At 42.2% G+C, this 21,163-nt stretch overlaps 1 pseudogene; it reads left to right on the forward strand.

Moving 5' to 3' along the window:
* The first annotated feature begins 4,401 nt into the window (after positions 1–4,401).
* Positions 4,402–21,163, forward strand: part of LOC148128318 (vomeronasal type-2 receptor 26-like) — a 28,544-nt pseudogene continuing 11,782 nt past the window's right edge.

The following is a 21,163-nucleotide window of genomic DNA, read 5'->3' on the forward strand; positions in this document are numbered from 1 at the left end:
CAGAACTGGTAGTAAACAAGTTTGAATCCCACCACTGGAGCAAACATGATTTTATCCTGTGTTGTCTTGGCTTATCTGTGTTCTGGCGTCTTCCCAACCATGTGAGTTTTTTTACGTCTGGAGTTCTTGCTCCCCCCTGCCAAACTAATTACCTCAGTTTGGTTTGATTGGATTAATAGTTACAGTTTGTGTTGACCATGTTTTGGACTTAATTCTCTGCAGTCAAAGACTGGGAGAGTTCTTGGGAGAGTTTTTCTCCAGCCAGAAAGTAACCAGGACATTGTGGGCAAAGTTGGAGCTAATAAAGGGACTCTTATTGATTATCTGACTGTGTTGCCTTTGTGCCACACCCCTTTGGGTCATCACAATAGGTCTGCACATCTGTAGGGTGGAGAATTCAGATAAGAAATGGCTTCTTGAAAGAGTCACAATACAGGAGCTGAGTTGTGGAATCCCACTCTACAGCTGAGTCAGAAGTGGACAACTCAGGCGGTTGTGTGAAGGAGCCAAAGGCTCTTTGAAATGGTGGTAACTTTTGTGGCTTTCAAGAAATGAGCTGAGGCAGGCATTCAACAACCAACAATGTTTATTGTAACAAAAAAACAGGTTACCCATGGCAGCCACTAACTAACAACATGGCTGGCTTATGGGCAACAGCTGATACCATCTGACAGCTCCCTTTTATAGTTAGCTGTCAGATGGCTCAACCAATAGGAACGAACTGCGGCTCCTGCTTAAAATGCGGACCAGATTGGAAACTTCTGTCGAACTCAATAGGAACCTACTGAAAGGTTGCATGTACAGAGTGTAACTAACTCAACTTTTGCTATTCCTTGCTGAGTGCTGAAGCTCCATTTGCAACCTAATGTGCCAACTGCAAAGATAAGGCCTTGAGGCTAGTCTTGCCAAAGGAACCTTGCCAAAGTAACTTGGTGTAATTCAAAACGTGAATTCCATCTGTTGTAACAACATAATGAGAGATAACAATGCTAACAAACTCTGGGCCAGATGCCAGAACATGCATTCCTTTTCTGAACTGCAGTGTTCCTAAACTCTGGGAAAAACCATGAGCTTTGCATAAAATAATGGATAGAAATTATGTTTCTAAAGCAATGACGATCTTGTGTAAGCTGTGTGTAAAATAGTAAGAAGAAGGAAAAAAGGGGGGGGTTGCCCACGCACCTGCTTTTTCTCTCTTTGCCTTGCTGTTTGAGAAAGGAGATGAAAGACGGCCAAGCTTTAATCTTGATCAATCTGCCATCATCAGGCTTGTGAACTAGAACTAAGGAAGAATTTCCTGACCATTAGAACAATTAACCAGTGAAACAACTTGCCTCCAGAAGTTGTGAATTCTCCAATACTGGAAGATTTTAAGCAGAGATTGGACTGCCATTTGTCAGAAATGGTGTAGGGTTTCCTGCCTGAGCAGGGTTTGGACTAGAAGATCTCCAAGGTCCCTTCCTACTCTGCTATCCTGTATCCTGTATTTTGGGGGAGTGGGGGGACACAAATCACTTTCCTTTAATCCATTTTTAGTTTTTCTCCTTGTGACATCTGATGCAAAATTCTTTGTTTATGCTGCTACTCTCTCTGCCTTCCACTTTGCTTCCCTTTAATTTCTCCCCATGTGATTTGCAAATGGTAAGCTGGGTGGAGATTTGCTCTGTTCCCTTCTGCATTTTTGGCCTCTGTCCAGATGTGGGTCATACACTCAATAAAGAGGGGTGATGGGAGGGGAAATTCAGTGGGGCCGAGAGAGACCAGCTTGATTCCACTGCTTTCAGTCATCCATTCAGAATCCTCATGCAACGCCTATGTGCCATGTACCTTGAGTTGCCCAAAGATGGCATCTTCTGCCCTCCTGGCCAGCTCAGGCAACCTGTTCGACTGAGGTCTTGAAGACCCAAATAAGCACCCTCCCACTCCTGTTTGGATTGTGGGAAAACAACAGGGTCTCTCTGGATCCCTGCCATGCCCTTGTTGGAGTCTGATTCTGAGGGCGAGACAGGAAGTGGGAGTGTGACTCAAGTGCTGTGGAAGAAATGGGGGAAGGGCACAGTCCAGCTGGACATTCAGAGGAAGACCCAGGGCCACTCCCTCTTCATCCTAGGGCATGCAGGGAGGAATGCAGAAGGGAGCACCGTGGGTAGCGTGGTTTAGGAGGGAGGAAAAGGCCCTGATCCCTTTCATTGGTTGCAGCTGGGAGAACAGGATATAAGAAGGGTGTTTGCACACAGCTCCTTGCTGGAAGCAAAGCATGCATTATCTTTGTTGAGGCTTATATGGGTTTTGGCATCCTTCCAACTGTGGGTGCTGTGTTATCTTTTAGAAGTCTGCAATTTATCATCACGGCTTGTCGTGTTAATTACTTTAGCATGGTTTGTGTTGCTTTTTAAATGTCTAATTATCTTTCCTTTCAGTTCAGACTGCATTTCTACCCTTCGTAGACTCTTTTTTGAAGGGTTTGATGTCCAACAGAGGATAATTGGACATTGGGGGCAAGTTGGAGGCATTAAAGAGAATTTATTCTACTTTGGTAACTTTGTTATATTTGTGCCACACCCTGGGTCATCACAATCCCCCTTTCATTGTCTCTGCTGTACATCATTATGCTCAAGGAGAAGACCACCCATGGCAGTACCCAGCCAAATACAACAGAATAACACAGTTGGATCTTGGAAGCCAGCACAGGATATCCTCTACCATTTCAGACAAATGATTGTCCACCAGAGATGGGGCTTCAAATTTTTTTAGCAAGGGGTTCTCTGCCAAGTTGTGGGCATGGCCATGATGGGCATGGCTTAGTCATCCTCCTGCACCATGGTGTGGAGGGGCATTTTTGCCCTCCCTGAGCCTCTGGGAGGGCGAAAATGGCCTTCCCAGGCTCTCGAGGCTCTCTGGAAGCCAGAAACAGGCCCGTTTATGGCCTTTCTGAAGTTTAAAGACGCTCGTTTTTTGCCCTCCCTGAGCCTCCATGTGCACCTTGCACTTGCCTGCATCCAAAACCGGCCATGTGGGGACTCCTGGGAGGTGCAGAGTGGGGTGGGCAAGGCCAGACAGGAGTGGGATTTAGGGGTTCTCCAAACTGTGCAGAATCTTACCAAGGGGCTCTCCTGAACCCCTGTAAACCCCTAGCAGTTCACCCCTGCTGTCCAATCTCTTCTTAAACTCCTCCAGTGATGAAGCACCCACAATTTCTGGAGGCAAGCTGTTCCACTGGTTAATTGTCCTCATTGTTAGGAAGTTTGTCCTTACTTCCAGGTTGCTCCTCTCCTTGATTAGTTTCCATCCGTTGCTTCTTGTCTTACCTTCAGGTTCTTTGGAGAATAGGATGAATCCCCTCTTCTTTGGGGCAACCCAAATGGGAGTACCTGTTGGGGTGGAAAGCAGGACAAAGAAGACCCTGAGGGGTAAGAAGCAGGGGTGACTCAGGGGATGGAAGAGGGCTTGGAATTACACCTGAGACACCACATGTTCCACTTAGGGAACCACTGAATGTCACTAAAATGGTGAACTGCTCCATTCTGCAGCATTTCAGTTGCGGACCCCCTTCCAATTTGTTACAGAGGTCGGTCCACCATTCTTTCCATCCTATAAAATGGATCCCTATATGTACTATCCAGATGTTGTAGTTTGCCAGCAGCCTGTGCAGATGGCAGCAGAATCGGAGAGTGGGGAAGAACAGGGACCAGTCTGGGGGTCTGGGGAGGACTCAGACGAGGGTCCTGCATCCAATGCAGAGATGGGGCCAGGACCATCTGGGAGTGGGGTGCTGACTCTGGAGCCTCCAGAGTCTGGCAGCAGCCAGGCAGAGGAACAAGGGGAGCCTGCTCCCAGTGTGCATAGAACTGCCAGAAGGCGAGAGCAGCTGAGACAAATGAGGCAATTCAGGAGTAATTCTTGGAGGTGATTGCCCCTTCCCTAAGGTATAAAGGACAGGCAAAGGTAGAGAAACCTTTGCAGGAAGCAAAGTTGTTCACTCTGTTCGGATTAAACCTTGAAGCTCTGTGTGGACTTTGTACTCCAGTTGTTTTTTTACAGTTCATTTGGCACTTTAGTTGTTGGCAGCAATTCAAAGGAGAGAAAGGTGGGTGCTTATCTCGAGTAACTGTTTGGGACTCATTACCAGCTGGGAATTAACATAATTCCCAGCATTGAAATAAAACAAAAGTTGTTTTTTTAACTAAATGTGTGCTTAATTAATTATGAAGCACAGCAATTAAACCTCCATCTGATAATAAGATCTTATCTGTCAGGCAGGTCTCCACTGCGCTGGGTGGTTGAATGGTTCTGGCAATGTATCAGGTTTAACACTGGGTGGCAGATCAGCAGGATCATTGAAGCCTGACATCCATGGACTCCAGGCAGCAGAACCAAAACATCTCTTTTTCTCTCTTGTAGATGGGAAAGGATGTGCGGAATGATTCAGAGGACAGTGAGGATGAAGCTGAAGTGGGCCAGAAGACTGAGCAGAAGAGCAACACTGTTGATCCCCAGACTACCTGTGGACTTCCCAGCATCACCAAGTGAGCACCTGTGCAGATGAACAGTGGGAGTTTCCCCTTCAGTGGGTCTCACCAAATCCTGAAAGCCAGCTGAGCCCTTGAGCACTGCTCCCCGTTCAACCCAGAACAAGGGTGTCAAACTCAATTTCATTGAGGGCCGCATCAGGGCTATGGTTGACCTTGGGGAGAGAAACTGGGTGTGTGTGGCCAAGTGGGTGGGCATAGCCAGCTTGACGCCACACCCCATGTCAACTGCTGGCATATTTCCTCTTTCCACTGCATAAACCAGGCCAAAGCTACACTGGCCTGATCTTTCCTTTTCATACTGCATAGACCAGGCTGAAGCTGGCCTGATCTTTCCTTTTCACACTGGGTAGACCAGGCTGAAGCTACACTGGCCTGATGTCAGCTTTGGAAGCTATATTAGTACCAGACGCTTCCACAGATGCCACACATTCTTGAGCCTGGAAAAATGGGAGGGAGGAATTTCTTGGAGTGTATGTGGTTAAGACATAATAGCATTTTTCTTCTAAATCAAGGTCATGTTCTTTCTGCACCTGGGTGAGGGGACATCTCAAGTTGGTGATTGAGCCATGTGATGCGATGATGGATGCAAGTGTGGGTTTGTAGTTTTTACTTATTGCAAGAAAACCCAGAACTTTCAGATTTGGGATTCCCCAGATGTGCCAGTTTACTATCCAATTAAAAACAGAACTTTTGAGAGGATGTCTGTCTCAGAGTTATTTGTTGGAGTAGAGGTTTTCTGGAACACTGACACCTGATCTTTCCTCTTTGCACTGTGTAGACTGGGCCAAAATTATGCTGACCTGATCTTTCCTCTTTGCATTGGGTAAACCAGGATGGCCCCATGGGCTAGATCTGACCACATCATCGGCCTAATCTGATCCATGGGCCTTGAGTTTGACACTCCTGCCATAGAACATGGAATAATGGAGTTGGAAGGGAGACCCTACACCATTCCACAAAATAGCTGCCCAGTCTCTTCTTACAAGCCTCAAGGGATGAAACACCCATAATTTCTGAGGGCAAGCCATTCCACAGATGAATGGTCCTCGCCATTAGGAAATTTCTCCTTAGTTCTAGGTTGCTTCTCTCCTTGGTTAGTTTCCAAGCATTGTTTCTTGTTTTGCCTTTTTGGTGCTTTGGAAAATAGTTTGATTACCTTTACTTTTCTTTGGGTTGGCAATTTGCCAACCAAGTCCTAGGCTGCAGATGCCATTCAAGGTCATTGAACCTTCAGCCACCTTTACGAGTCCCCCAGAACAAGTTCTCCTTCTGCAGGGAAGAGTTCTCCAATTAAAAGGGAGATGATGGACGACCCAGTTAAGAAAGGAGTGTCCAGGAGGTTTAGAGCACTCTCTGATCTGGCCACTAGGGGTCAAGCTGCAATGTGTGCCTTATGCCCCAAAGTGCATTTTTAATATGCATTTTGGTTTGTTTTTAAGCCAATAGTGTGATGCCCACCTCTGAAACACAGTCCATGTAGCAGCCAAAATCTAGAGGTTCTGACTGGTTCTTGATAAAACCATGAGATGGCCAAGATTGTAGTATTTCATTCATTATTTTAGTTTTATTACTGAATGGAATGAAATGGAACAGGAACAGGAATAGTATACAGAATAGTATATAGAGTAGTATATAGAGTAATACAAAGTATATAGAATAGAGTAGAGTAGAGTAGAGTAGAGTAGAGTAGAGTAGAGTAGCGTAGCGTAGCATAGCATAGCATAGCATAGCATAGCATAGCATAGAATAGAATAGAATAGAATAGAATAGAATCGAATAGAATAGGAATAGGAATAGGAATAGGAATAGGAATAGGAATAAGGGGTAGGGTAGAGTGCGATGCGATACGATACGATACGATACGATACGATACGATACGATACGATACGATACAATACAATACGATACAATACAATACGATACGATACAATACAATATAAACTTTATTGTCACTTGTTTTCTTGCCAACATTTCATTATCCAACTAGGTAACATTAGCAGTACTAGAAGGGAGTAGGGTTTGCAGAGTGGCTGAGAAGGAGGAGGAGGGGGAGGAAGGGAGGAGAGGGGGAGGAGAGGAGGATGAGGATTGTGGGGTCCTTGGTGCTCTTTGAGCTTGTTTCCTTGCAGAGATTTCATTACCCAACTAGGTAACCTGAACAGTGCTAGAAGGCAGCAGGGTTTGCAGAGTGGCTGAGAAGGAAGAGGAGGAGGGGAGGGGAAGAGGAGGGAAGGGAGAGGATTGTAGGGTCCTTGGTGCTCTCTGAGCTTATTTTCTTGCAGACATTTCATTAACCAAACTAGGTAGCATCATCAGTGATAGAAGGAACTGGGTTTCAGGAGGAGGAGAAAAAGAAGGAGGAAGAGCAGGAGGAGGAGGAGGAAGAAGAAGAGGAGGAGGAGGAGGAAAAGCAGGAGGAGGAGCAGGAAGAGCAGGAGGAGGAGCAGGAAGAGCAGGAGGAGGACTGTGGGGTCCTTGACTGACATTGAGCTTGCTTATTTGCTTGCAAACCTTTCATTAATCAAACTAGGTAGCATCATCAATGATAGAAGGAACTGGGATTCAGGAGGAGGAGGAGGAGGAGGAGGAGGAGGAGGAGGAGGAGGAGGAGGAGGAGGAGGAGGAGGAGGAGGAGGAGGAGGAGGAGGAGGAGGAGGAGGAGGAGGAAAAGCAGGAGGAGGAGGAGGACTGTGGGGTCCTTGACTGACTTTGAGCTTCCTTATTTGCTTGCAAACATTTCATTACCCAAACTAGGTAGCATCATCAGTGATAGAAGGAACTGGGTTTCAGGAGGAGGATTGTGGGTCCTTAGTGATCTCTCTTTGGTGGTTTTCTTGCAGACTTTTCCATTATCCAAACTAGGTAACATCATCAGTTCTAGTAAGAAACAAGCAAGAGAGCACCAAGGACCCCTCATGTCAACCCTGAGCTACAAAGATTCTTCTTTATTGGGATTTTTATCTGGCGCTTAGACTCTTTTTGAGAGTCATTGGGGGGGGGTTATCTGTACCCCCAGGGCCACCTGAATCTGAGGGCCAATGCATGTGGAATAATTCTGGTTTGGAAGAGGGGTCAAAGAGACCATCTGTATTAAAACTGAACAGCCCTCTCTCAACAGAGGGTGAGAGATACAACACTTGCTGTCTACCAGGCAGTCGTTTCAGCAATCTTCAAGACATTTCCACACCCATTTTGTACTCTGAATCAAGCAACCCTGAGGGCACAGATAATGATTCTATCTTGCTCAATGAATTAAGTAGATTCTGTAAACTGGGAACACTCTGAGCCTTCTATCTCTATTAACCATTTCCTTGGCAGAGGTTCAGAAAATGAACTTGGGCGTGGAAGTTGTTTAAAAAGACACAGCAACTGGGAGTGGAATATTTCTCACTGGCTCAAGGTGGACTCAGCCTTCCATCCTTCTGACCCAGATTGTTGGGGGCAATTATGCTGACTCTGTAAACTGCTTAGAGAGGGCTGTAAAAGCACTATAAACCGGTATATATGTCTAAGTGCTACTGCTATTCTCTCCTGCCTTCTCTCCCTCTCTCTTCCCCTCATGCCCTTTTCATCTACTTTTCTTTCCTTTCCTTCCCTCTACTCTCTCCATCCTTCCCTTCTTTTCCTCCATTTCTTTCTTTCTCTCCTGCTCTCACTATCTCTTGTTTCCTTTCTCTTTTTCTCTCCCTCTTCTTTCCTTTCTCCCTCCCTCCCTCCTTTTTCTTTCTCCTTTCCTTTCTTTCTTTTCCTTCCTTTCTTTCTCTTGTAAAAGCCGTGGTGGCGCAGTGACAAGGATGCAGCTAACTCTGCTGATGGCCAGGGGTTTGATCCTGACTAGCTCAAGTTTGACTCAGCCTTCCCTTCTTCCAAGGTGAGGACCCAGATTGTTGGAGGCAAAATGCTGACTCTGTAAACTGCTTAGAGAGCACTATATAAAGCACTATAAAGTTGTATATGTCTAGGTTGCTATTATGTTGCTATTATGAAACTGACCCAGGAATTGCTTGTGCTAGCAACTGATGGGATAGAGATAATCCTTTATTTACAATCTTTCCTTTAGTAACCATTTGAAGTTACAGTGGTTTTGGGAAAAAAAGTGTCTTTTGACTATCTTTGAGAGCATCTCCATGGTCATGTGATCAGAATTTGGATGCTTGGCAACTGGCATGTACTTATGACAGTTGCATGTCCCGTTGTTATGCGATCCCTTTTCGGGACCTTCTGACAAGCCAAATGGGAAAACCAGATTCCCTTAACAACAGGATTACTAACTGCAGTGACTCACTTAATGATGGGTTGGAAAATGGGGCCCAAAACTATCTTGCTTAGCAGCAGAAATGCTGTGTTCAATTGAGGTTGGAAGTCAAGGACTAGCTGTACTTGGCAGAGCTTAGAAATGTCTTTTGAAATACCAATTAGAAACACGAATTAGATGTATTGCCAAAAAGATCTCTATCTCGATCAGTTAATTAAGTGGGTGCTGGAAACAGAGAAGGCTCTCAGACTTCTATCTCTTTAAAGCATTTGCTTGGCACAAGTGTGAAAAAGAAAGCTGGGTGTGAAAGTCGTAAAAATGAGAAGCTGGCTGTGGAACATTTCCCAATGACTAAATGAGCCTGACTGTGACTAGTTTGCAAAACTAGATCTGGATCTGGAATGGTATAGGGCCGTGATGAAGAACCTATAGCATGTGTGCCACAGGTAGAATGCAGAGCCATTTGTGCCGGCATGCAAGCTGCAGGCAAACTTACCTCATTGCACATACATGCACCTTCCAGCTGATTTTTAGACAGTTTGAGGCCTTTCTCAGCCTCCCAAAGGCTTGAGGAATGTTTCTGCAGGCTTTGCAGGATGAAAGCCACATTTTGTCACTTCCTGTTTTTCTGACAATACTGGAAGTGACGAAACGGGGCTAGTTTTCAATCTGCAAAACCTGCGGAAGCCTTTCTCAAGCCTCTGGGAGGCTGAAAAAAGTCCTCAAAGTGGCCGAAAATCAGCTGGGAGGTGCAGCACAGGTAAGGGGGTGGCAGGGGTGCACGGGTGAGTGGGGATTGCGTGCGCATGCATAGGGGGCATGGGGGGGCACACATTGCCTTCTAGGAGCTGGCACGCGAGCGCAAGTGTGCAAACGGATGTACAATTTTTGGCACCCCACAAAGGTGAGCCACCATTGGCATAGGGTCTTCTGCTTGAGCAGGGCGTTAGACTAGAACACCTCCAAGTTCACGTCCAACTCTGTTGTTCTGTTCTAGCTCAATATTCTTAGCCAGTTTTCTAGGGACTTGAAGATTTGTCACAATAACCACACCAACTTTCATAGATCATGTGATAACAGGTCAGTTTATTTACAAACAGCAGTCTCCCTGCTCTGGGAAGAACAGCAGGAAGTTGATCAAGATTAGTGCTGGGGGCGTTCTGCCTCCCAGCGCTGTTTATAGATGTGGCCATGCCCCTTGCTACATGCAGCTATCTCCTATCGTCCACCTCCAGCTAATTACCCCAGTTTGGTTTGATTATACGTTAATCCATTTCCACCCCACTCCAGGGGAAGGTTACTGCAAAATCTCCATTCCCTCCCCACCCCACTAACCTGCTTTCCAGCTCTGTTCTCCTGTGCAGGGCAACTAAAGAAGACCCAGCTGATCAGCTGGGACTCAATGGGAGGCAGAGAATAGATAGGGGCAGGGCCAGTCAGAGGTGGGATTTGCCGGTTCTCCGAACTACTCAAAATTTCCGCTACCAGTTCTCCAGAACTGGTCAGAACCAGCTGAATACCACCTCTGCACCTAGCCTGGTAACAAAATGTTTGGAAACCAACCACAAGCTCAGAGGAAGAACCTCTACCCCCATGCTTGCTTTCTCCAGTTAATTCCCCAAGTGATATGGGCAAAATAAGTGAGACACAATGCAGAATAATAATAACTGATTAAAATAAATTCCACTTCAATTCCAATTTGAAGAATTCTCAGAATAATGCTAATTTCATAAAAAGGTAAAGTGACAGAATAATATGCTGCTGAGAACATTAATCCCCAAACTTCCCCTTCTTCTAGGAGGCCAGGGACAACCATGACTCAGGGGACTACCAGTTCAAAAAAAAGTGGGGGGACAAAAGACAATCCCACCACCCAATACCACATCATCTCATAGATGAAGGCTTTTAGCAGGCACAAAACGCCAGAAATTGGCAGAAAATTTTCTGCCAATTGGCACTGGCATTTTCTTCCACTGGAAAGGATCCGTAAGTTACCCAATCCCAATGCTATTTACTAATAGCAGTGCTTTACAGCCCTCTCTAAGCAGTTTACAGAGTGAGCCTCTTGCTCCCCCAACAATCTGGGTGCTCATTTCCCCCGCCCTTGGAAGAATGGAAGGCTGAGTCCATCTTGAGCCATTGAGACTTGAACTGCTGACAGTCGGCAGAATTAGCCTGCAATACTACATTCTAACAACTGTGCCACCATGGCTCAATTTAGCTCTCAATAGGTAGCAAGCAGAATCTTGAACTGGGTGAGGGTTTTGCTCACTGTTTAAATACACTAGCTGGCACCCCTCACTTGTACTCTAATGATGTTGCCCACTTGGCTAATGTCTTCAAGCAAACAGCCAAGCTCAGAGAACACCATGGTTTCTTCGCTTTGGTGTTCTCTGAGCTTGGCTGTTTGCTTGCAGATGTATATATTTACTAATAGTAATCTACATATAAGCAAAATACCAGTCATGCGTCATCACAAAATCTCCACAACTTGAAATTTGGCACGCATGTTCCTCTTGGCTTCTACAAAGTTGAAATTTGGCACGCATGTTCCTCTTGGCTTCTAGGTGCTCACTAAGAAAGGGTTTTTCCAAATGACCATCAGAGCATTGGTATTTCATATATTGTTATTATTAACATGCTCTGATGCTAAGGAGTTCTCTCCCCCTCCCCCACTGAAAAGAAATCTTTTCCAAATGAAAAACACAAGCAAAGGAGAGGAGTTTCAGTTTCAGTTTCACAGCACCAAGCAGCTTTAGTACAGAACAGTTGAGCTAAGCCACGCCCAGGCCTTGCTATTTCCTTCTTGTTCACACAGCAAATACTGTTTCAGTTTCCATGCTTCAGTTTCCAAACAGCCCTCAACTCTCTCATACACTGATAGGACACTAGCCAGATGAATACCGATGGATGCTGGTAGGCAGAGGCACAATTTTTCCCCTTATTTTCCTCCCCCAAAACTAAACCCGATCACATAGTTTTGTAGCGAAGCATGGGTGTTCTGTCTCCCCTTCCCTTTCCCCGAAAAGAGGGATTATACACATACACAAACACAGACAGGCAAGCTGGCTCGGACTTTGCAAAGCTAATTTTTGGAACTGATAATATTCTTGGCATTCCACTACATCCTGCCTGACAAGTCCGAGCTGGCAGCAATTATAAATTAAAGTCTTACTCACAGAGATAAATGGTTCTTTTACTTCAGAAAAATCACAAGGTAGTCCACAAAACAATAATTCATGAAGAAAATCTGAAGTATGGTTAAACTTTGTCCTGTACAAAGTTTAAGGAGAAAACTCACCCACTTTTATTCCCTGTGGGGTGTGGCTCAATGACTCAGCTCACTCTCTGATCCTCCCATGCCTCCTATGTTGCTGCTCACGTTTCTCCCTACAGTGCTGCTTGGGGTCGAGTCAATACTCCTCCTCTTAACTCCCTGTCAAGGGCTGCTCCTTCCCCTTGATTCATCTCAGGCTGTTCCTCTCAGTTGTCTGATGGAACCAGAGGCATTACCAGGGAGGAAGGTTCTGGGGAGGAAGGCATTCCCAGTTCCTCCCCCTCATCTTCCAGGTCCTCTTCCTCTGACAGCATAGACTCAGGAATCGGGGTGACAACACACGGGTATAGAGCTAGTATATTAATATATATAATTACTAATATATATATAAGGTAATATATATAAAATAAGCTAAAATATATATAATTACTAATAAAACGTGTGTGTGTGTTTTTATTAGTAATTTTCCTTTAACAACCATACATATTTTGTGGACAGTGTATTGTCTGGGTTGATATACTTTTAATACAGTGCTAACAATAATAATACAATTAAATATACATAATCATAATCTTCCAACTTCTAACCTTTAACATTATATTATAATTATAGTAAATTCTGTTATATATCAATGTCTGTAATACTATTTTCCCAATTTGAACTTTCTGCTTTTTTTCTACTTTTTAATTCAGTTACCATATTGAAAGATATTTCATCTCTATCTATCATCTCTTGTTCTTGTTCAGAATTTCATCATTAATTGGATTTTTGGTATCTCTTTTATATTTCTCCCTTGGGATCTTATATCTCTTTCTAGCACTTTTGTTCAAACTGAATATTCCCTCTGCCGTACCTCTTCTGCTGAGTTGTTTGAATACCCATTCATAATCCTTTCATTATTTTTGGGAGATCTTTCTTTTTATTCTTTGCTCTATTGTCAACTCTTAAAGAGTTATCTATTCGGTTCATAGTATCATGTTTCCCCCAAAATAAGACCCTGTCTTATATTTTTTTTGCCACCAAAAAAAGTCACCAGGTCTTATTTTGGGGGGGATGTCATCCACTGATTAACTTCACTTGTACATGTTGCCCCCGGCCTCCTTTTTGCTGTCAGAGGCTTTCTGAAACTTCTTCTATGGCCAGAAAGGCTTTCCTGAAGGATTCTGCAGCCAATAACAGAGCTCCAGATCGATCCAGAGCTTTATTATCAGTTACAGAAGAAATGGGCCAGCAAGGCAGGTGTCAGGGTATGTAAGGCCTGGCTACAACTGCCCTACTACTTACCTTTGGACAGTTGTAGCCAGGCCTTACATACCCCGGCACCTGCCTTGCTGGCCCATTTCTTCTGTAACTGATAATAAAGCTCCAGATTGATCCAGAGCTCTGTTATTGGCTGCAGAATCCATACTCCCCCTAGTTTAATTTTGACCTGTGCACTCTGGAGTGGGTGGGATATTAATTGGGGCTTATTTTGGGGGGTAGGGCTTATATTGGATGCATGGTTAAAAATCAAGGTAGGACTTACTTTCGGGGTATTTCAGGGAAACAGAATACCTACTGTTGCTATCTCTTCAATGTCTTCAATGTCTTTCTCTTCTTGCAATTTATTTTGATTTGTCTCCTCCACTGCTCCTTCTAAATGTTTGCAGTGCTGCTGCTTAGGAAAGCTTGCAGGATTTAGCTATAAGACATCCTTAAGAGACTCTCCTTGAGTAGGAGAAGACTATCTACTAGTCAAGCAGAGGGAAGTAAATGCTGGGAGACGTGATCAGGGGTTCAGCTTCCTATTTGGCTTTCATGTGACCACAGATGGGGGAGCTCATGCCTTTCAGCTGCAAGGGAGTTGGTCTCTTGGTGCTGCATGGCAGATGGCAGTTGGGCTGGAAGTCAGCGGAGGTGTTATTCTGCTCTGCCTTCCCTACCCAACTCATCTTCATCCTCTTCATCTTCCTCATTGCTCTCTGAGTCGCTCTGCACATCCTTTTCTATCTGCAACAGAGAAACAGAGATGTCACCTTACTTACAATTACTTACTTACTTACTTACTATCACTTAAACCTGCATCTGCATTTACATGGAGGGAAGTATGCAGTGGAGTACCCCAAGGCTCTGTTTTAGGCCCTGTACTCTTCAACATCTTTATCAATGACTTGGACAAGGGGATAGATGGAGAACTCATCAAATTTGCAATTTAGGATTACATTGGCTCTTTTGATTCCAATGCACACTGATGGTTCATATTTAATTGATTGTCCACTAGGACTCCAATATCCCTCTCATAGTTACTGCTGTTATGGCAAGTTTCATCTCTTAACTGGCTGCACGATTAGCAGGTAGACAAACCTCTATCCTGCAGAACTTATAACCTTCAATTCCAACTGGGAGAAATTAGAGAAGACAAGGACGAAGGTAGAGAGAGTATTTGTACAAACAAAGAATCTGGCATCAGGCACAACATAGAAAGAAATTGAAAATGGAGCAGGGTGAAAAGACAGGAATTTTGTTAGGAATATAATTCACCTAACAGGTATTTGGGTTAGAAATATATAAACCAGGATGAACATTTTAGTACTATATCTTTAAGAGATTGCAAAAACTTTAATTGGGTGTGGTTTTCCAAATGGCCATAAGATGGAGCCAGAAACCTGGTTTGTATTAGTCTTAATCTCAGAAGAGAGTGTGACTCTATCTCTATTTCCTTCTGTTGGAAAATATTGCCATTGCTCCATTTCTTCTAATTGACTGATATTACTGGATTTAATGTAAGTCTGTTACTGAACTGTTTTTGACACTGGAATTTGATATTTGGATTATCCCTGGATTAAAACTGACTGATTTTACCTGTGAATGACTTTGGATTGCTTATTTTGGACTTTGCTTAAACCTTTCTGGATGTAAAAATCTACATTTACTGTACAGTGTATCTGTGTGCTCTTTGTGTATTATTCAAGCACTTCTCTCAAATATGTCTCCCTGTATGCGCTCATTCTCCTAATGGGGAATCTTCACTCCCCTTCCCCAAATGTGCCTTCAGCTCCCATCTATCCCAGTGCCCAATTTCTGCCCTTACTGTGCCATGAACCAGGATCTGATAAGCCATGCAAAAGATCAAGTAGGACCACCAGATATGGAAGAGCTGCAGGATCATCAGAAGAGTGTTGAACAAGTAGTACCCAGAAAAAGGCTGGCAGAGCTCCATGGAGTAGTAATATGTGTTGTGGAGAATCCTTGTGGAGGGGCAGAGGGTATAAAAAAGGAAGAAAAGGATAAGCCATTCAGTACTTTCCAAGGCTGGGATAATACATCAGCACAGTATCTGGAGGTGCATCTTAGGGGTGGGCTTCAAAAATTTTAGCAAATGGTTCTCTGCCCGATTGCTGGGTGGGTGTGGCCATGGTGGGCATGGTCTAGTCAGCCTCCTACACTATGGCAGGGGGGCATTTTCACCCTCTCCAAGCTCTGGAGGATTTCCTCGAGTCTCCAGGAGGGCAAAAATGGCCTCCCTGGGCTCTGGAGGCCAGAAACAGGCCCATTTCTGGCCTTCCAGAACTACTGGGAGGCCCATTTTTATTTTTATTTTCCCAAGTTTTTTTTTTATTTCAATCTACACATACACAATACATTAACAGTGTGGCATCAATATATGATACATTTTAATATAAGCCAATTATATACCAATCATACCTCTTAGTACACATATTCACATTAAATCACAATCCTTCATTGCTTATTTTCAACATTTCAATACTCTCTCCTAATGCCAGCCACCATATCAATAAACATACCTAGTAATTCCATTATTCAATTTCCTCCCCAATTTTGTTTTTAAATAAAAAATTGTCATTTGGCAAGCAGTATGGTTCCAGGTTTCACATTTCAATACAAACATGACCATAGTCACCTATTCATTTTATTTGTTCAATTTCATATCCGATTATCCTTATTAGTATTAAGTATTAAACTTATTTTATCCAATTCATGTTACAACTTATGTCATTTCCCTTAGGATATTCTCATATCTTATTTTACAATATTATCTAAATTCTCAGCTCATTTCTATGTTCATTTCCCATGTTATCTTTTTCTGTCACATTTGCAATTTTATCCTTATTTTACGAATTCAAAATTGTCCCCTCTGGTTTAAGCAAGCCATCTTTATTCTATCTTAATACCAGTCTCCTTATTTACTATATAACACTAATATATAAAACAAAAACAAAAAAACACCACAAACCAGGCAAACACCTGAGCACAAACAAATCATTCCTGATACCTCCAGCTCAAACACACCCCAACCAGGCACCCAGATGAAACCTAGCTTCCTAATAAATGATAGCCATTCATTTACTTGGAGCCAAGCTGCACTAAAAGCCTCCAATACAGGAACACAATGTTGCCAGCCAATCAAGATACAAAAAGAGCCACAAACAGACAGAAGATATTAGAAACACCAATAAGCAGAACACAGCAAACTCCAGGACCAATGAACACAGACCAAGACTCCCAGCCAATCAGGACAAAGAAAAAACCATTCTGGCACAGCAATAGGCTGCCCCAAGTTTAAATCTGAAACCACTGTAAAAGTCTGACTCACAGATGAACACTATACAGAAGCCTGATGATGGCAGATGAGATTCTGTCGAAACGTTGCTAAAAATTTAAAAGCACAACTACAATGACGTGGGAAAATACCTGAACAAAGCTGAATGCCGTACATGTAAGTACCTGCGAAAACTTGAGAAAAAAATATATGTATGTATGTATGTATGTATGTATGTATGTGTATATGTATATGTATATGTATATGTATATGTATATGTATATGTATATACATCCCCAGAGAAGTGAAGCTCTTTCCATCGAGCCCTATTAACCCCACTGGTGGAGCTCTTGAACTGGATCACTTGGAGCCTGCGGAGTGCAAACAATGTACCTTCATTTAAATCCCTCACAACGCATTTCCATTAATATCCCCCACACAGTTTTCCCTGGAGCCACATCGGACAGCTGGCAGGGAGAAACAAGGAGGGAGGAAAAAGCCCTGAGGCTCTTAGGAGCCAAAAGTCACCCTGGACGGCAGAGGAATGCTTCGGTGGCCGAGAGGAGAGGACAGCCTCCTCGACTGACCCGAAGAAAACCCCTCCATCTGAACTAAAAAGAGAACTGCCAGCATGGCTAAATCAAAACCAGTAAGGCAGCTGAGATAGAAGTGAAAAAGAAAGGAAAGATCTTGTAACAGTGTGCTTAGTCTTGGTAAGAATCACTCCAATTTCTGCAGTGGGATTTTCCTTGGAAAGTGGGACTCAAAGGAGGAAAATAGCTGTGATTAATGATCTGGAGTGACTGTCAGAGTTAGTTAAAAAAAAAGATATTGCAACTAGAAGTAACTTTAAAAGTAAAGGACAGATTGGATTGGTTAAGCCAAATTTCTGGACTGTATTTTTACTACTACTCAACTTGAAGAACTTTAGGAAACTATTGCAAAATAATCTTATTCAGAGACATATTGATTGTAGTTAAAGTGTTTTAATTCAGGAGATAAGAATTTTAGATAACATTGTAAAATAAGATTGCGTGGGGGAGGAACTTTGGATATGGGATTGATTTAGAGAAATGGCAGAAATTATGGTCGCAAAATTATAAAATGACAATGTCTACAGCCTATAAAGAAAATTTGTATAAGATGTTTTACAGGTGGCATTTCCCCCCGACAAGGATAGCAAGAATGTTCAAGAACAAATCCGAAAAATGCTGGAAGTGTCATCAGAAACCTGGTTCATACTACCATATGTGGTGGACTTGTGAGGATGCTAGAAAATATTGGACTAAAATCCACATGTGGCTGGAAAAAATGACGAAGAAGCATATAGACTTGAAACCGGAGTTTTTTCTATTGGGAATCCTACCAGATACTTATAGTAAAGAGCTGAAATATTTGATTGTAAATGTATTGACTGCTGCTAGGATTGTATTTGCAAAAAATTGGAAAAATGAGAAAATTCCATTGCAAGAAGAAGTTGTAAAGAAAATTTTGGAATGTGCTGAGATGAGTAGATTGACTTTTGAAATTAGAGAGCAAGAAGATAAACAATTTTATTTAGTTTGGGATCTTTTCTATCAATGGTTGAATGATGAAATATTAAAATATAAAAGTTAGATAATAAGGAATAATACTGAATTTATTTTCCCTTTCTTTTTATTGGTGTTTGATACTATATTTATATAATAGTTTTTCTGTTTCTTTCTTTTTCTTATTTGGGATAGAATTGGTATGATTATAAGATTTGTTTTAGAACAAAATATTTAAAATATAGTTATCTCACAAAGGCATGATCGAATAAAAGTTTAGTCATTTTTTTTTCTTTTTTTTAATAGTGATACTATGATTTATAAATTTGTATTGATAAGAGTATTATATAAGGTAATTGTAATTGTGACTATGAGGTGAATGCACAAAACTGATGGACCAACCGACTTACTGTGTGTACAAAAATATGGGGGAGCTGATACTTTTATGTTTTGTCGTTGTGTTTTGTATGTTAAAAAACAATAAAAAAATTTTTTTAAAAAAAGATATGAGAACATACTAAGAAAAATGGAAGGAGATATAACAGAAATTGGAATTGAATAAATGAACATATAATTGAAATGAGAATTTTAGATAACATTGTAAAATAAGATATGAGAACATGAATTGGGATTGGATAAGATAAGCTTAATATTTAATAATAATAAGGATGATGCCATATGAAATTAAACAAATAAAATGAATAGGTAACTATGGTTATGCTTGTATTGAGATGTGAAACCTGGAAGCACACTGCTTTCCAAATGAGAATTTTTTATTTAAAAAATAAAATGAAAACAGGGAGAAAATTGAATAATGGAATTACTAGGTATGTTTAATTGACATGATAGTAGGCATCTGAAGAGAGATTTGAAAGGTTTAAAATAAACATTGAAGAATTATGAAAATGTGAATATATGCAATGAGAGATGTATGATATATTGATGCCACACTGTTAATGTATTGTTGTTATATGTATTTTGAAATAAAAAAAAGAAAAAAAGAAAAAAAGAAAATACACCAAGTATTCCATAAATCCATCTTCTGTGCAGGTGTCACTTTCATGCAGGTCAACTACACAACTTCCACCATGATTCCATCTGCTCTGTGAATTATTATTATTATTTATTTGTCAATTGCTTACAAGATAATAGGTATAAGTAAAACCATAGTTATGAATACATGGATACATCTAAGAAAAATAAGAAAATTAGAAGAAGAGACACAAACATGTTTTCCATTCTGCTGCATGAAGAGAAGATATTGCCAAGGAGATAGGACAGTGGCTTTTCCCTGCAATTATCAGAAGAACAGGCATTCTACATGTCTTCCCTGTGGATTTCTAGACACAAAGATCTTCCAGGATAAAACCTGCTTTAAAAAATACATCTGGGTTCACCAGCTGGGGGGCAGAACGTTTCACCTTAGCCTGTCTTGCAAAGAGCTCACTCCTGGGTTTGAAGAGACTCACATGCCTTTATTTCCTCTTTGGTCACAGCCCAAACACAGGTAAGAGGAAGTTGTCCTGGTGCCATCTAGGTGGCACAGGTAGTGTCTTATCTGCTAAAGTTCCAGTAGATTTCAGGAGCAACCTTTGAATTGGTTTCTGCATAAACCTTGATTTCTGTTCTAGGAGGGAAGAAGACAAGAATGACAGGGCAGGAATCATGCTACTGCTGATGCTGATGCTCTTCTGTCTCCTGGCTCCAACTACAGCGAAGAGGCTGCAAACCATATGTGTGTTCAGGGATTATATCAACTTAAAGGAAAGCAACTATAGGCCTGGTGATCTCATTATTGGTGGGAATTTGCCCTTGGGAAGCATTCCAATGTCTCCTGTCCTAGACTTTAATACAGTAAATCATCTATCAAAGAAAATGTAAGTTTCAGCGGAAGGAGGAATATGCAGATAAATTGTTTCTTTGCTTTAAATTCTGGGATCCCTTTCAGAAATACTTCTAGTATTTGGACTGTCTAGGTATAGTGCACATTTTGCACATTTCTCAATAAGTTAGCAAGCTCTTAAAATAAATGGAATTCTCAATCTCTTCATTAGGAAGATGATAAACAACAAAAATAAAGAGAAAATCTGTGCTGGCCTAGTGAAGAAGTCAAATTGTAATATTAATTTGAACAGTAACTTGTGGTAGAAAATTCAAATAAAAGCTCAACGCTCTTCAAGTATTCAGGAGTTACAAAAATCCCTTTCAGTTTTGGATTCAGCAATGCTGATGAGTAATGGTCTTGAGTGAATCTGTGAGGTGACCCCCACTGTAGTCCTGTGCTCGGTGATCTTTACAACACCTGAAGAAGCTGCTACAAGAGAGATCTTAAATAAATACAGTGAAAGGGGAGCAGTTGGAAAAGATTTCAGCCACTGCAGTAAAGTGAAAATGGCAGGGATGATAGAGAGCATAAAACATTTCATGTTGTGGCTGGGAATATCGATGGTACGGCCTGTCTCCTTTCTCACAAACTCAACTAAGTTCAGCCAAGGGAAATCCTTTGGGGGAAAAACCCAAACCCACTGAAATTTGGTAGTTTGTGCCCTGAAAAGTCCCCCCAAACAGTGAAGCAAATTCTACAGCCATGCACAAGCTTTCCTATAATGTTCTCCACAATGTCTTTCTTACTACAGATACTTCACCAGTAGCTACCAGCATTTCCTAGCATTGATGTTTTCTATCTCTGAGATTAATAAGGAATTTCTTCTGCTCCCCAACATCACCCTTGGCTTCCACATCTGTGCACATTTCCAGAGGGAGAGGTCTATTTCCTTAAACAGCCTCTCCATGCTCTCCTCACGAGGCCAAGTGGTTCCAGGTTACAAATGTGACCTGCAGGAAACTCTGCTCTCCATCATTGGTGGTCTCAATGCCAAATCCTCAAGGCAGATGGCCTCCATCTTCAGCATCTTTAAGGTCCCACAGGTAAGAGAGCTCTCATGGATACAGCATGGAATAGAGAAAGATCAAAAGCACACACAGAAGCTAAGATTAAACTAAAAGTATTTTTGTTGGGAGGGAATATGT

Source organism: Pseudonaja textilis, chromosome 1 (genome assembly GCF_049901715.1).
Source record: "Pseudonaja textilis isolate UNSWEBS1 chromosome 1, rPseTex1.2, whole genome shotgun sequence".
In the NCBI taxonomy this organism is placed as follows: domain Eukaryota; kingdom Metazoa; phylum Chordata; class Lepidosauria; order Squamata; family Elapidae; genus Pseudonaja; species Pseudonaja textilis.